Source organism: Bos indicus, chromosome 23, assembly GCF_029378745.1.
Source record: "Bos indicus isolate NIAB-ARS_2022 breed Sahiwal x Tharparkar chromosome 23, NIAB-ARS_B.indTharparkar_mat_pri_1.0, whole genome shotgun sequence".
In the NCBI taxonomy this organism is placed as follows: Eukaryota; Metazoa; Chordata; class Mammalia; order Artiodactyla; family Bovidae; genus Bos; species Bos indicus.
The window spans coordinates 29,959,984-29,972,851 of NC_091782.1; the positions used below are offsets into that span (position 1 = coordinate 29,959,984).

General features: G+C 43.0%; 1 pseudogene; it reads right to left on the reverse strand.

The window, feature by feature from the left end:
- Positions 1-7,760: 7,760 nt before the first annotated feature.
- Positions 7,761-8,937, reverse strand: LOC109577082 (ras-related GTP-binding protein C pseudogene; annotated as a pseudogene).
- Between the last annotated feature and the right edge of the window lie 3,931 nt (positions 8,938-12,868).

Here is a 12,868-nt window from a genome sequence, read left to right on the forward strand (position 1 = left end):
TCTGCAAACCATCCTCTCAGCCTGCAGATCACCTGCTGTGCCTGGATGCAGGCTCTTGATGGCATCAGCGAGTCTGAGAAGCCACGACAATCCTGAGAGCCAAGGAACACTTTTCTGTAGGATTCCAAATCCACGAATTAGAGAGTAGAGGCTTTCCCCCTCTCTTCCAGGAGGTGGCGCCAGAGGACAGGTTTCGCCTTCACTCACTTGCGTTCCCTGCCTGTGAGAGTTGGCACTTTTTCCACCCCTGCACCTCAGTCCCCGGTCAAGGGTGTGGTCCCTCATTGCTTCTTGTGACTCCAGAGTCTTTGGTTCCTTGTTGAAGCCAGTGGCGCTGGCGTAGCTGCCTGGTAAACCAGGATAGTAGGTCCTTCGCTTGTGTCGGGGATCCTCTGACCCATAGAGGGAATGGGGGAATGCAGGCGGCTGTGATGGTGCAGGCACCTCTGCCATGTCCTGTGTTGTTAGGTTCTCCTCCGCTGCTGTGAGTTGGGGGTGGAGAGGCCGAAGTCATGGGCATCTCAGTGGCTGGTGGGTTGGGGCCCCAGGACCCACTTCTGTGGCTGCCTCTTTACCTGGGGCTCTGGGCACCGCTGAGGCTGGAAGGCTGGATTCCCGGGTCACCTTGCTGCTACTGCTGGAGGTTCCGGGGCTTCCGGCTCCGTCGCCGCAGCTGGAGAACTGGATCGCGGGCTCCGCTCCTGTCCTTCCCTCGGTTCCGCCTCCTCTCTGTGTCCCTGTCGACCCACCTTTACGCACACTGTGCGGGATTCTCCGCATCCTGGGGTGTTGCGCAGAGGCACCTCTGTTTTGTTGTGCGTGTTGACCGGTTGTGGATGGAAGGCGAAAGACAGAGGCAGCTTTTCGCTCCTCCTTCTCCTCAGGTTCCAGTTTTATGTCCAGAATCTGCTGATCCTGTTTAGCCGGAGGCCTGGCTCAGCTGGAGCCTATGGGGCTCTGGGGAGCCTCCCTGACCTGTGACCCCCAAAGTCCTAGGTCAACATCAAGGCCAGAAGTTAGATTTGGGTCCAGGACTGCAGGGCTTTTAATGTCAGGTTGGGAGGTAATCCTTACACTGGAGATATCTGGCTGCCTTTTCTTTTTATTGTACATCTTCCTGCTGCTGCTCAAGTGCTGGAACTTTTTCTCTCTAAGTGGAGGCGCTCAGACCTCAGTGGCCTCACCCTGCCCTCTCCAGATGCCACTTCCTGGGTCAGCTCAGTCTCACACCTCCTGAGAGGCTGTTCTCACCTCTATCTTCTTCCTCAATCTCCACTGTCTCCCCACTCCCTGTTGTTAATGGTGAGCTTCTTTTTAAACTCAGAAAAGGACATAGGTGAGAAGTTCATCCTCCTCCTCCTGCACTCCCACCCCTGCACCTGCATCCTCACCTTCCACAGCGATGATGGTCGGTGCCCTCCCGTCTAAGGCCGCCCCTCAGCGTGGGCACAGGATCCGGCTCCATCCTCCCGTGTCATCAGTTTCCCACTCTACTGGCTTCTTCAGTCCTGCTGACAAACGTGCTGCAATTCCTTCCACTAAAAAAAAAAAAAAGTCCAACAAAACTAACTAAATGTAACAAAGTCCTCCCACAAACATCCACCACTCCATGTCCAGTTTTCTTCCAACTACTGCTCCGTATCTAGGACTCTCCTTGCAGAAACAGTTCTCTCACCCACTGGGTTGCCTTTTTATTTTTATCTAATGAATATATGCACATAGTTTTCAAAAGTAAAACTCTTCTGTAAGACTTGATATCTAGACTGATGTCCCTAAGCTTCCGTGTCACCCCATCTCTTGAATCTCAGAGACAGCTGTTTTAGTTCTTTTGGCTGATTCTCTGATTGGCATCTCAATGCCTCTAGCATGCCCCTTACCATACTCCTTCTCTGTTTTTCAGTTTTATGTATCATTTTTCATTCTGGTTCTTCTTTCACAGACCCCTCTCCTTCAGATATAACTAGAACTTTCTTTTCCCTGAAATAAATAATATTTTAGCTTTGTTGTACTTATTTTAACTCATTCCCACCTCTCCCCAGAGTCCTGTCTTCGTGAATATCTGTGAGCACATTTGCTGTTCCACCAACTTCATCTCTTTGCACAGACTCTTCTGCAACCCTCAGTTCTGCCCCATGGGGACAGGTTCCCTGCACATCTTGGGCAGGGCTGACGTGCCGGATCTCCTCATCTCATCCTGGGCAGCCCTCTGCCTCTGGGTTCTGCTCCCCTGTGATCTCTTTATGTTTATCCAGTTAAGGAAAACAACACCAAAAGCTCAATATAATATAGACAAGGATTATCTCCAGTGATGGGCAGTTTTGAACAATTACAACCTTAAGGTGATAAAAAGCTCATAGCTCAGTGGGTAAAGAATCTGCCTGCAATGCAGGAAACCCGGATTCAATCCCTAAGTCGGGAAGATTCCCTGGAGAAGGAAATGGCAACCCACTCCAGTATTCTTGCTTGGAGAATCCCAGGGACGGAGGAGCCTGGTGGGCTGCCGTCTATGGGGTCGCACAGAGTCAGATACGACTGAAGAGACTTAGCAGCAGCAGCAGCAGCCAGTATTCTTGCCTGGAGAATCTCATGGACAGAGGAGCCTGGCAGGCTACAGTCCATGGGACTGCAAGAGTTGGACACGACTTAGGGACTAAACCATGCCCACTTAATGTCTGAACACGCTAGTTGTTAAAATACATATTAATGAAATATTCTGTGCATGCTGCATTTTAAGACTCTAAGAGTTTTTATGTGAAGATTATTATTTAATATGTATCAGCCTATGAGTCACACAGTATCCTTTGGGGGAAGAGACTGAAAATTAAGAACATTCTAAATATGTACTATCCACTATGCTAGCTACTAGCCACATATGGCTATTTAAATTAAATAAAATTAAAATAAGCACAGACTTACAGATACAGAGAACAGATCTATAGTTGCCAAGGGGGAGGAGGGCTGGGGGAGGGATGGATTGGGTGTTTGGAGTTAGTAGATGCTAATTATTATCTATAGAATAAATAAACAACAAGGTCCGACTGTATGGCAGAGGGAACTATATTCAACAGCCTGTGATTAAATCATAATGGAAAAGAGTATAAATAATATATATATGTAAACTGAGTCACTTTGCTGTACAGCAGAAATTGATACAACATTGTTAACCAACCATAATTCAATAAAATAAAACATTTAAAAACTAATTAAATAAAATTAAAGTGCTCAGCCCAATGGCCATGTGTAGCTAGTGGCTACCTGCCTGGACAGCACAGATATAGAACAACTCCTTCATCACAGAATGTTTTGTTAGGCCGAACTGCTCTTCATGATTTGTGGGCCTCAAGCCAGATACATTAGATACATGGGAGATGGAAGGGCTAATATTATTTCTCTTAGACACTATGTCAGAGTTCTGTATGGGATATGAACACATATTAAGCTGGTGTGTAACAAAACCAAACTAGGTTATGAGTGGGTCTGGAGCCTTCAAGTACAAACTCTTCCCAGGTCCAAAGGAAACAACTGTCCCTCCACCTTCCTTCCCAGACTGAGGACACTCGCTTGCATCGCTTACTAGGGGCTGAGTTCTTGCCTAGAGAACTCAGGAGAGAGTTCTCCTTTCCTGAGGAGAGGAGGGCAGGACAGGGCTCTCAACTAAGTTTGGGAAGCAATGAGTCCAGCTCAGAGGGAAGGAGTCTCTGAAATGAAGAGGCGGAAAGGCAGGGATCAGTTGGGAGACCCCCTGGCTGTGGAACCCTTGATGTCAGTGAGAACTTTTCATGAGATCCATGAAGTGAAACTACTTTTATAGCATCACTAAGATATTATTTGACTTTTCACTATGTTGAAATTTCCTTTGAGGTATAAGTAACAGTCATAGAGACTATGGCAGGATAAAAAATTAATGCACGGGAATCTCTTGCATTTCTATATACTAACAACAAAAGATCAGGAAGAGAGATTAAGGAAACAATCCCATTTACCACTGTAATAAAAAGAATAAAATATCAGGAATAAACCTACCTAAAGAAGTAAAAGATCTGTACTCAGAAAACTATAAGACACTGATGAGAGAAATAAAAAATAACACAGATGGAGAGATATACCATGCTCTTTGATTGGAAGAAGAATCTATATTGTGAAAATAAATATATTACACAAAGCAATTTGCAGACTCAATGCAATCCCTATCAAATTACCAATGACACTTTTCACGGAATTAAAACAAAAAAACTGTACAATTTATATGGAAACACAAAAGACTCCAAATAGCCAAAGCAACGTTGGGAAAGAAAAATGGAGTTGGAGGAATCAGGTTCCATGACCTCAGACTATACTGCAAGGCTACAGTAATCTAAACAGTATGGTACTGGCACAAAACCAGAAATATAGACCAATGGAAATAGACAGAAAACCCAGAGATACACCCACACACCTATAGTCACCTAATTTATAACAAAGGGGGCAAGAATATACAATGGAGAAAAGACAGTCTCTTCAATAAGTGGTGCTGGGAAACCTGGACAGCTACATGTAAAAGAATGAAATTAGAACTCTCCTCAACACCACACACAAAAATAAACTGAAAATGGATTAAAGACCTAAATGTAAGGCCAGACACTATAAAACTCTTAGGGAAAACATAGGCAGAAAATCCTCTTTTTTTCTTAATATATATATTTTCTTGAAGTATAGTTGACTTATAATGTTTCAGGGGCACAGCAAGATGATTCAGTTATATAAATACACATATATTATTTTTCAGACTATTTTTTTATTATAGGTTATTACAAGATATTGACTATAGGACACTCTTTGACATAAATCTCAGCAAGGTCTTTTTGATCCACCCCCAGTAGTAATGAAAATAAAAACAAAGATAGATGAATGGGACCTAATGAAACTTAAAAGCTTTTGCCCAGCAAAGGAAACAAGATGAAAAGATAACCCTAAGAATGGGAGAAAATGTTTGCAAATGAAGCAACTGGTTAAGGATTAATCTCCAAAATATACAAACAGCTCATGTACCTCAATATCAAAAAAACAAACAACCCAAACTTTTTGTTTAAAGTGGACAGAAGACCTAAATAGACATTTCTCCAAGGACAAACATGGCCAACAAACACATGAAAAGATGTTCAACATCACTAATTATTCAGTTCAGTTCAGTTGCTCAGTTGTGTCCGACTCTTTGCAACGCTATGAATTGCAGCACCCCAGGCCTCCCTGTCCATCACCAACTCCCAGAGTTCACCCAAACTCATGTGCAGTGAGTCGGTAATGCCATCCAGCCATCTCATCCTCTGTCGTCCCCTTCTCCTGCCCTCAATCCCTCCCAGCATCAGGGTCTTTTCCAATGAGTCAACTCTTCCCATGAGGTGGCCAAAGTATTGGAGTTTCAGCCTCAGCATCAGTCCTTCCAATGAACACCCAGGACTAGTCTCCTTTAGGATGGACTGGTTGGATCTCCTTGCAGAAATGCAAATCAAAGCTACAATGAAGTATCACCTCACACTGATCAAAATAGCCATCATCAAAAAGTTTATGAACAATAAATGCTGGAGAGGGTGTGGAGAAAGGAAACTCTCCTACACTGTTGGTGGGGATGTAAATTGATACAGCCACAATGGAGAACAGCATGGAGGTTCCTTAAAAAACTAAAAATAGAGTTGCCATGTGCGTACTAAGTCGTTTCAGTTGTGTCCGACTCTTTGCAACCCTATGGACTGTAGCCCACCAGGTCCTCTTGTCCATGGAGATTCCCCAGGCAAGAATACCGGAGTGGGTTGCCATGCCCTCCTCCAGGGGGTCTTTCTGACCCAGGGATCGAACCTGTGTCTCTTAAACATCCTGCATTGGCAGGCGGGTTTGTTGTTGTTTTTTTTTAACCACTAGTGCCACCTGGGAAGCCCAGGACATATATTAAGTTAACCTTAAAAATGCATTCCAATATACATCGGGTGCAGAAAATTACTGTTTGATTCCACTTATATGAGGTACCTAGAATAGTCAAATTCATAGAGTTAGAAAGTACATTGGTAGATGCCAGGGGCTAGGGGGTGGAAAGGTGGAGAAGAGGAATGGGGGGTTACTATTTAATGGGGACAGAGCTTCAGTTTAGGAAGGTGAAAATTTCAGGAGATGGATAATGGTGAGAGTAGCACAACAATGTGACTGTACCTAATGTCCCTGAACTGTGCAGTTAAATATGGTTACAATGGTATGTTTTACATTATGTGACTTCCGCCATAATAAAAAAAACACTTTAAAAAGTGGAGACTAGGATAGCAAACTGACATAGTGATTATTTTCACCACCACCTACATGCAGGAAAAAAAGCAGGTTTGCTTTAATAACTCCTGATTGACACATTACCAATTCTTATCTTTCCTTAATAAACCACAATGGTAAAAATATGAAAAATAATATATATATAAATGAATCACTTTGCTGTACAGCAGAAATCAACACAACATTGTAAATCAACTGTACTTCAGTAAAACAAAATTAAAATGTATAAAAATTCTTATTTTTCCTAAATCATCATCTTAAATCCACATTGTGAAAGTATCTTCTGTAGCCTCTGAGATGCAAGAGCTCCTGGAAGTCCCCTGTCCTGAGGAAAGGGAAGCTGGAGACTGAGTTGGTCCCCAACTACCTGAGAGTCCCAGCAGGGGAGCAGCACAAAGATTATGATGAAAGCATCGTTCTTTGAATAGGTTGATATAGAGCCTTTGTTTGAGTTTCCTGAGCCATACAGAAAATTCCCATTGGCTATCTATTTTACATATGGTAATGTAAGTTTCTGTGTTACTCTTTCCATACATCTCACCCTCTTCTCCCTTCTCCCCACATTCATAAGTCTATTCTTTATGTCTGTTTCTCCATTGCTGCCCTGTAAATAAATTCTTCAGTGCCATTTTTCTAGATTCCATATATATTCGTTAGGATATGATATTTATCTTTCTCTTTCTGACTTACTTCACTCTGTTAAATTCCCTTTTTAAACAGTGATCAGAATCATTTATCTAATGTAGGGGAAGGAACCCAGATATCTGGTACCCAAAACACAGGTGCAAAGATTTTCTTTTGTCTTAAAGTTTATTCCTCAACACTTCCTAGGGAACAAACACAGCAGCCACTGTTGAGACTTGCTCTTGACTTGATGCAGCATAAAAATTTCTCAGTTTTTCAGAAACAAATATAGGAATGTCCTTTGCTACAGTCAGACCATGTGTCTTCTGAGTTAGCAAGCAAATGCATTTAGAAGGTCTGAGGTGTGCAAGGTCCAAAATTGAAATCTGAGAGACAGTGTTAGAACTTAAGCAAGGCAGGATTTTTAGAGACTACTCAAATGAAAATCTAAGTGAAGCATATAAAACTTTGGTTCTTTCTATTATTTTCAACTGGTAATTGATGGCAACATTCCCTGGTAAGGATGGGTAAGTGGTATTATCTCCAGGTCCAAAATATTCCAGCTACTTACAGTAGGGCCCCCAAAAGGAGAAAGACACACAGTTCTGTGATCTCTGGAATTCTTTTTTGCCTTTTTTTTAAAGAAATAGTAGTGTCGATTGCACACCACTGGCTGAAGGGGTTTTCATCCAAATGAGAAACTCTACCCCTTATCTCTAGTGGGACAGGCACCAGATTCCCACAAGCGGCAACTCCCATGTCCTGCAACACGTGGTCTCTGACCCTGGTGTGAAGAATACGCTGGCACAGAGCCCTGACCACTGGCGTCCAGGCTAGATGACGTTTCATGGTGTGCAATTGTGTGTCAAAGCTTTCAGGTTGGGGGCACTGGTCTGGTGACCACAGCTCCTGTGAGAAGTCACACCCACCTCAAAAACCTCATGAATAGCTTCTCAGAAACAATGGAAGTTATGTCTATTAAACTTTTTCATTCAAAACTTTCTTCCCTATGGATGCAAACCAGTGCCAAAAATTTAGTTACCTCCTTTAAATACAGGACAGTTGTGTTATTCAGCTTGATGATGGCCTTGGACTCTTTGTGGTAAGCACTTCCACTTCTATTTTCCTTTAACCCAAACATACAACACACATCAATTACAATATCAATCATGTCACAGCAAAGTTCCTATGACTGCATATCTACAGGAGAACTATCTGTTGTAATGTAGATTTTGCTGACAACATCAAAGAGAAAAGCTTTTTCAATACCTGAATTTGATATAAAGGTATTTAATAGGTATTCCAAGGCCAGTAGCTGTGGGATAGTTTCTGCAGCACCTTACTAAAGGCTGCAAATATTGAATGGTCATAAATACTAGTAAAATAAAAGCTAAGATGGAGTTTTTCTAGCCCAGCATCTGCAAGGTCACCATTGGCCCTTTGATGAATGTCCCTCTGTGTTTATATTTTGTAATCATCAGACAGACCATCAACTTTGTGAATAAAAACCAAAGTTAACTAGGTTAACTTTGTAGGCTTTAGAAATGGTAAAGTTTTGTTAAAGCCTCCACGTAGTCATCCTGTGCATCAGTGACATATATCAATGTTCCTGTCCCCCTGAAGATCATCTCAAACCAAAAGCTGGGTCAAAAAAGTCCATTTGCCCAGGAAAATCCCATATTTGGAAATTCACAAAGAAGCTATTAGAAATGTCATCTTTGTAAGTCTTGATGGTCCTTTCCAAAAAGAGGGTCTCGTTGGGTGACATTTTATGAAACACCACCTTCTGAATGTAGGACCTGCCCATTGCTCTGGAGGCTCATGAGCAGAATCCTTGACTTGGAGCTGTCAGCGCCCCACTCGGGCCACAACCTCCGCTGGCCCCCGCCCCAACTCCACCGCCCGAGGCTGCAGCCTCCCGTTCCTCCTGCTTCACATCGTAGTCAAGTCCTTCGGGAAGGAATCCCCTGCGAGGTACTTGCCCATGAGGGGCGTCTCCTCCGCCCAGTACTGCAGGGACATGGTGCTGAAGCTGCAGCCGCCCGTGCCCTGACAGGCCAAGCCAGACCACTGCCTCCCCAGTCTGCCACTGCCTGTAGGAAGATTGCCATCTGAGCCAATATAAATTTAGATGAAATCATACAGATATGTTGAGTGATAATTTTCTAAAATGTTTTATTATTAATGTATACAGAAAAGTGCCATAAATTGCTTTGCTTGGATAGACTAACTTCTCCCCAGCAGACCACAGAGCTGGGGTGTAGACAAGTGAACCCCGCGTGTTCCCACCCTCCCCCTGCAGTTCCCCTGAGGCAGCAACCTCCTCTCTAGTCTCCCCTCTAGGGCCTGACTCAAGGGCTCAATCAACACTCCCTGAAACACTACACTTGGAAAGTGGCCTCTTGTGTCCTACTCAAACAGTGACTTCCTCTAGTAGGCACTGAATCTTACAGAACTTTTGATTTGCTCTAAGAGCAGGACTGTGAAGGTGGCAAGTGGAAACGTTGGCTTCTTTGCTGACAAAACCATGGAGCCGGCAGCACTTGTGCTATTTCACAGAAGGCCACCAGAGGACAGAGTACGGCTGCTTATGACAAACACTCAGCCCTGCCCCCCCACCCCCACCCCCATTCAAAAGTTGTTTTTTCCCAAGTTAGCGTTAATCGGAACATGTTTGAACTTGGAGGATTTCTTTAAGGTGCATCGATTTGCTTTTCTTCTTTCATCTCACTTAGAAGCTAATAAAAGTCCACTACAAGTAACAAGTATAAGTTGTCGTAAGTTGTCCCTGACATAAGTTGTCCCTGTGACACATGGTTGGTAAAATTATGTGTCCAGTTCTCAATCTGTATCTAGCCTCTGTCCATCCTCTCTCTATCCATCCATAAACATCTGTCTGTGCAACAGTCTATGTAATGTACTAGAGATGCTTTTTAATCATGGTACCACAGATTTGTGACATGAGTCTTTGTGTACTAAATGTTCTGCTCAGAAGATAGTGGGAATGTCCCTGACGCCATGGGAAGGTGGACAGTGTGTCTCAGTGGGAGTCGTCCAAAGTGGAAGATCCGCTCAGTGTAGTCAAGGTCAAGTCCATACTGTCTCCTGTCCCCAAAGCATTGAGTCTGCCTTCCTGGGGGAACTTTTTTTTTTTTAATTATTCCTCTATTTTTTTCTCTGTGAATCATTATGTTTTTTTTTTTTTTAATTTTATTTTATTCTTTAACTTTACAATATTGTATTGGTTTTGCCATATTTCGAAATGAATCCACCACAGGTATACATGTGTTCCCCATCCTGAATCCTCCTCCCTCCTCCCTCCCCATACCATCCCTCTGAGTCGTCCCATTGCACCAGCCCCAAGCATCCAGCTTCGTGCATCGAACCTGGACTGGCGACTTATTTCATATATGATATTATACATATTTCAATGCCATTCTCCCAAATCATCCCACCCTCTCCCTCTCCCACAGAGTCCAAAAGACTGTTCTATACATCAGTGTCTCTTTTGCTGTCTCATATACAGGGTTATTGTTACCATCTTTCTAAATTCCATATATATGCGTTAGTATACTGTATTGGTGTTTTTCTTTCTGGCTTACTTCACTCTGTATAATAGGCTCCAGTTTCATCCACCTCATTAGAACTGATTCAAATGTATTCTTTTTAATGGCTGAGTAATACTCCATTGTGTATATGTACCACAGCTTTCTTATCCATTCATCTGCTGATGGACATCTAGGTTGCTTCCATGTCCTGGCTATTATAAACAGTGCTGCGATGAACATTGGGGTACACGTGTCTCTTTCAATTCTGGTTTCCTCAGTGTGTATGCCCAGCAGTGGGATTGCTGGGTCATAAGGCAGTTCTATTTCCAGTTTTTTAAGGAATCTCCACACTGTTCTCCATAGTGGCTGTACTAGTTTGCATTCCCACCAACAGTGTAAGAGGGTTCCCTTTTCTCCACACCCTCTCCAGCATTTATTGCTTGTAGATTTTTGGATCGCAGCCATTCTGACTGGTGTGAAATGGTACCTCATAGTGGTTTTGATTTGCATTTCTCTGATAATGAGTGATGTTGAGCATCTTTTCATGTGTTTGTTAGCCATCTGTATGTCTTCTTTGGAGAAATGTCTATTTAGTTCTTTGGCCCATTTTTTGATTGGGTCATTTATTTTTCTGGAGTTGAGCTGTAGGAGTTGCTTGTATATTTTTGAGATTAGTTGTTTGTCAGTTGCTTCATTTGCTATTATTTTCTCCCATTCTGAAGGCTGTCTTTTCACCTTGCTTATAGTTTCCTTTGTTGTGCAGAAGCTTTTAAATTTAATTAGGTCTCATTTGTTTATTTTTGCTTTTATTTCCAATATTCTGGGAGGTGGGTCGTAGAGGATCCTGCTGTGATGTATGTCGGAGAGTGTTTTGCTTATATTCTCCTCTAGGAGTTTTATAGTATCTGGTCTTTACATTTAGATCTTTAATCCATTTTGAGTTTATTTTTGTGTATGGTGTTAGAAAGTGTTCTAGTTTCATTCTTTTACAAGTGGTTGACCAGTTTTCTCCTGGGGGAACTGCTAAAATCCTTCATATTCTAAGAAACATCAGGGTGCAAATAATGAGGAATATTTATAATAACTGTGGGAGAGAGATAAAGTGATGGTTTTAATTACCTGCTACTATGTCAACAACAACCTTCACTGTATTCCATTACAACCGCTACTCAGCCATGTGGGAGCAGAGTCTACACCTCGGTTTCGAGTGTATTACAGACTCTCAGCCCAAAGCACGAGCCAAACTGGACAAAGCATGAGCCAATACTGCTGAATGAATACATTTGGGATCAGGACCTGACAGATTTGAGAATGTATTTGAAATTGGAACTCTTCTGGAGCTGTCTTGACAGGAAGTAATCATAAATTGGCTGCTACCTCGCCTGCCAGGCCCTGGACACTGACAACCTTCCCATATCATCCCTCAGCCAGGACCCCCTGATCACAGGTATTCCCCACATGAAATCTCACCATCAGCTCTAACTTCTTGGGCTCACTTTGGCCTCCTTGATTGTCCTACTGTGTGTTCACCACTCTAGGGATCCAGGGACACCTCTGATTCCCTTGGGGAACTAATATCAGATCCTATGGTTCCAAATAGGAAAAAGAGTACGTCAAGGCTGTATATTGTCACCCTGCTTATTTAACTTATATGCAGAGTACATCGTGAGAAATCCTGGGCTGGAAGAAGCACAACTTGGAATCAAGATTGCCAGGAGAAATATCAATAATCTCAGATATGCAGATGACACCATCCTTATGGCAGAAAGTGAAGAGGAACTAAAAAGCCTCTTGATGAAAGTGAGCTGCTGCTAAGTCACTTCAGTCGTGTCTGACTCTGTGCGACCCCATAGACAGCCGCCCACCAGGCTCCGCTGTCCCTGGGATTCTCCAGGCAAGAACACTGGAGTGGGTTTCCATTTCCTTCTCCAATGCATGAAAGTGAAAAGGGAAAGTGAAGTTGCTCAGTCATGTCCAACTCTTAGTGACCCCATGGACTGCAGCCTACCAGGCTCCTCTGTCCATGGGATTTTCCAGGCAAGAGTACTGGAATGGGTTGCCATTGCCTTCTCCAAGAGAGGAGAGTAAAAAAGTTGTCTTAAAGCTCAACATTCGGAAAACTAAGATCATGCCATCTGGTCCCATCACTTCATGGGAAATAGATGGGAAACAGTGGAAACAGTGGCAGACTTTATTTTGGGGGCTTCCAAAATCACTGCAGATGTTTATTGCAGCCATGAAATTAAAAGACACTTACTCCTTGGAAGGAAAGTTATGACCAACCTAGACAGCATATTAAAAAGGAGAGACATTACTTTGTCAACAAAGGTCTGTCTAGTCAAGGCTATGGTTTTTCAGTGGTCATGTATGAATGTGAGAGTTGGACTATAAAGAAAGGTAAGCAC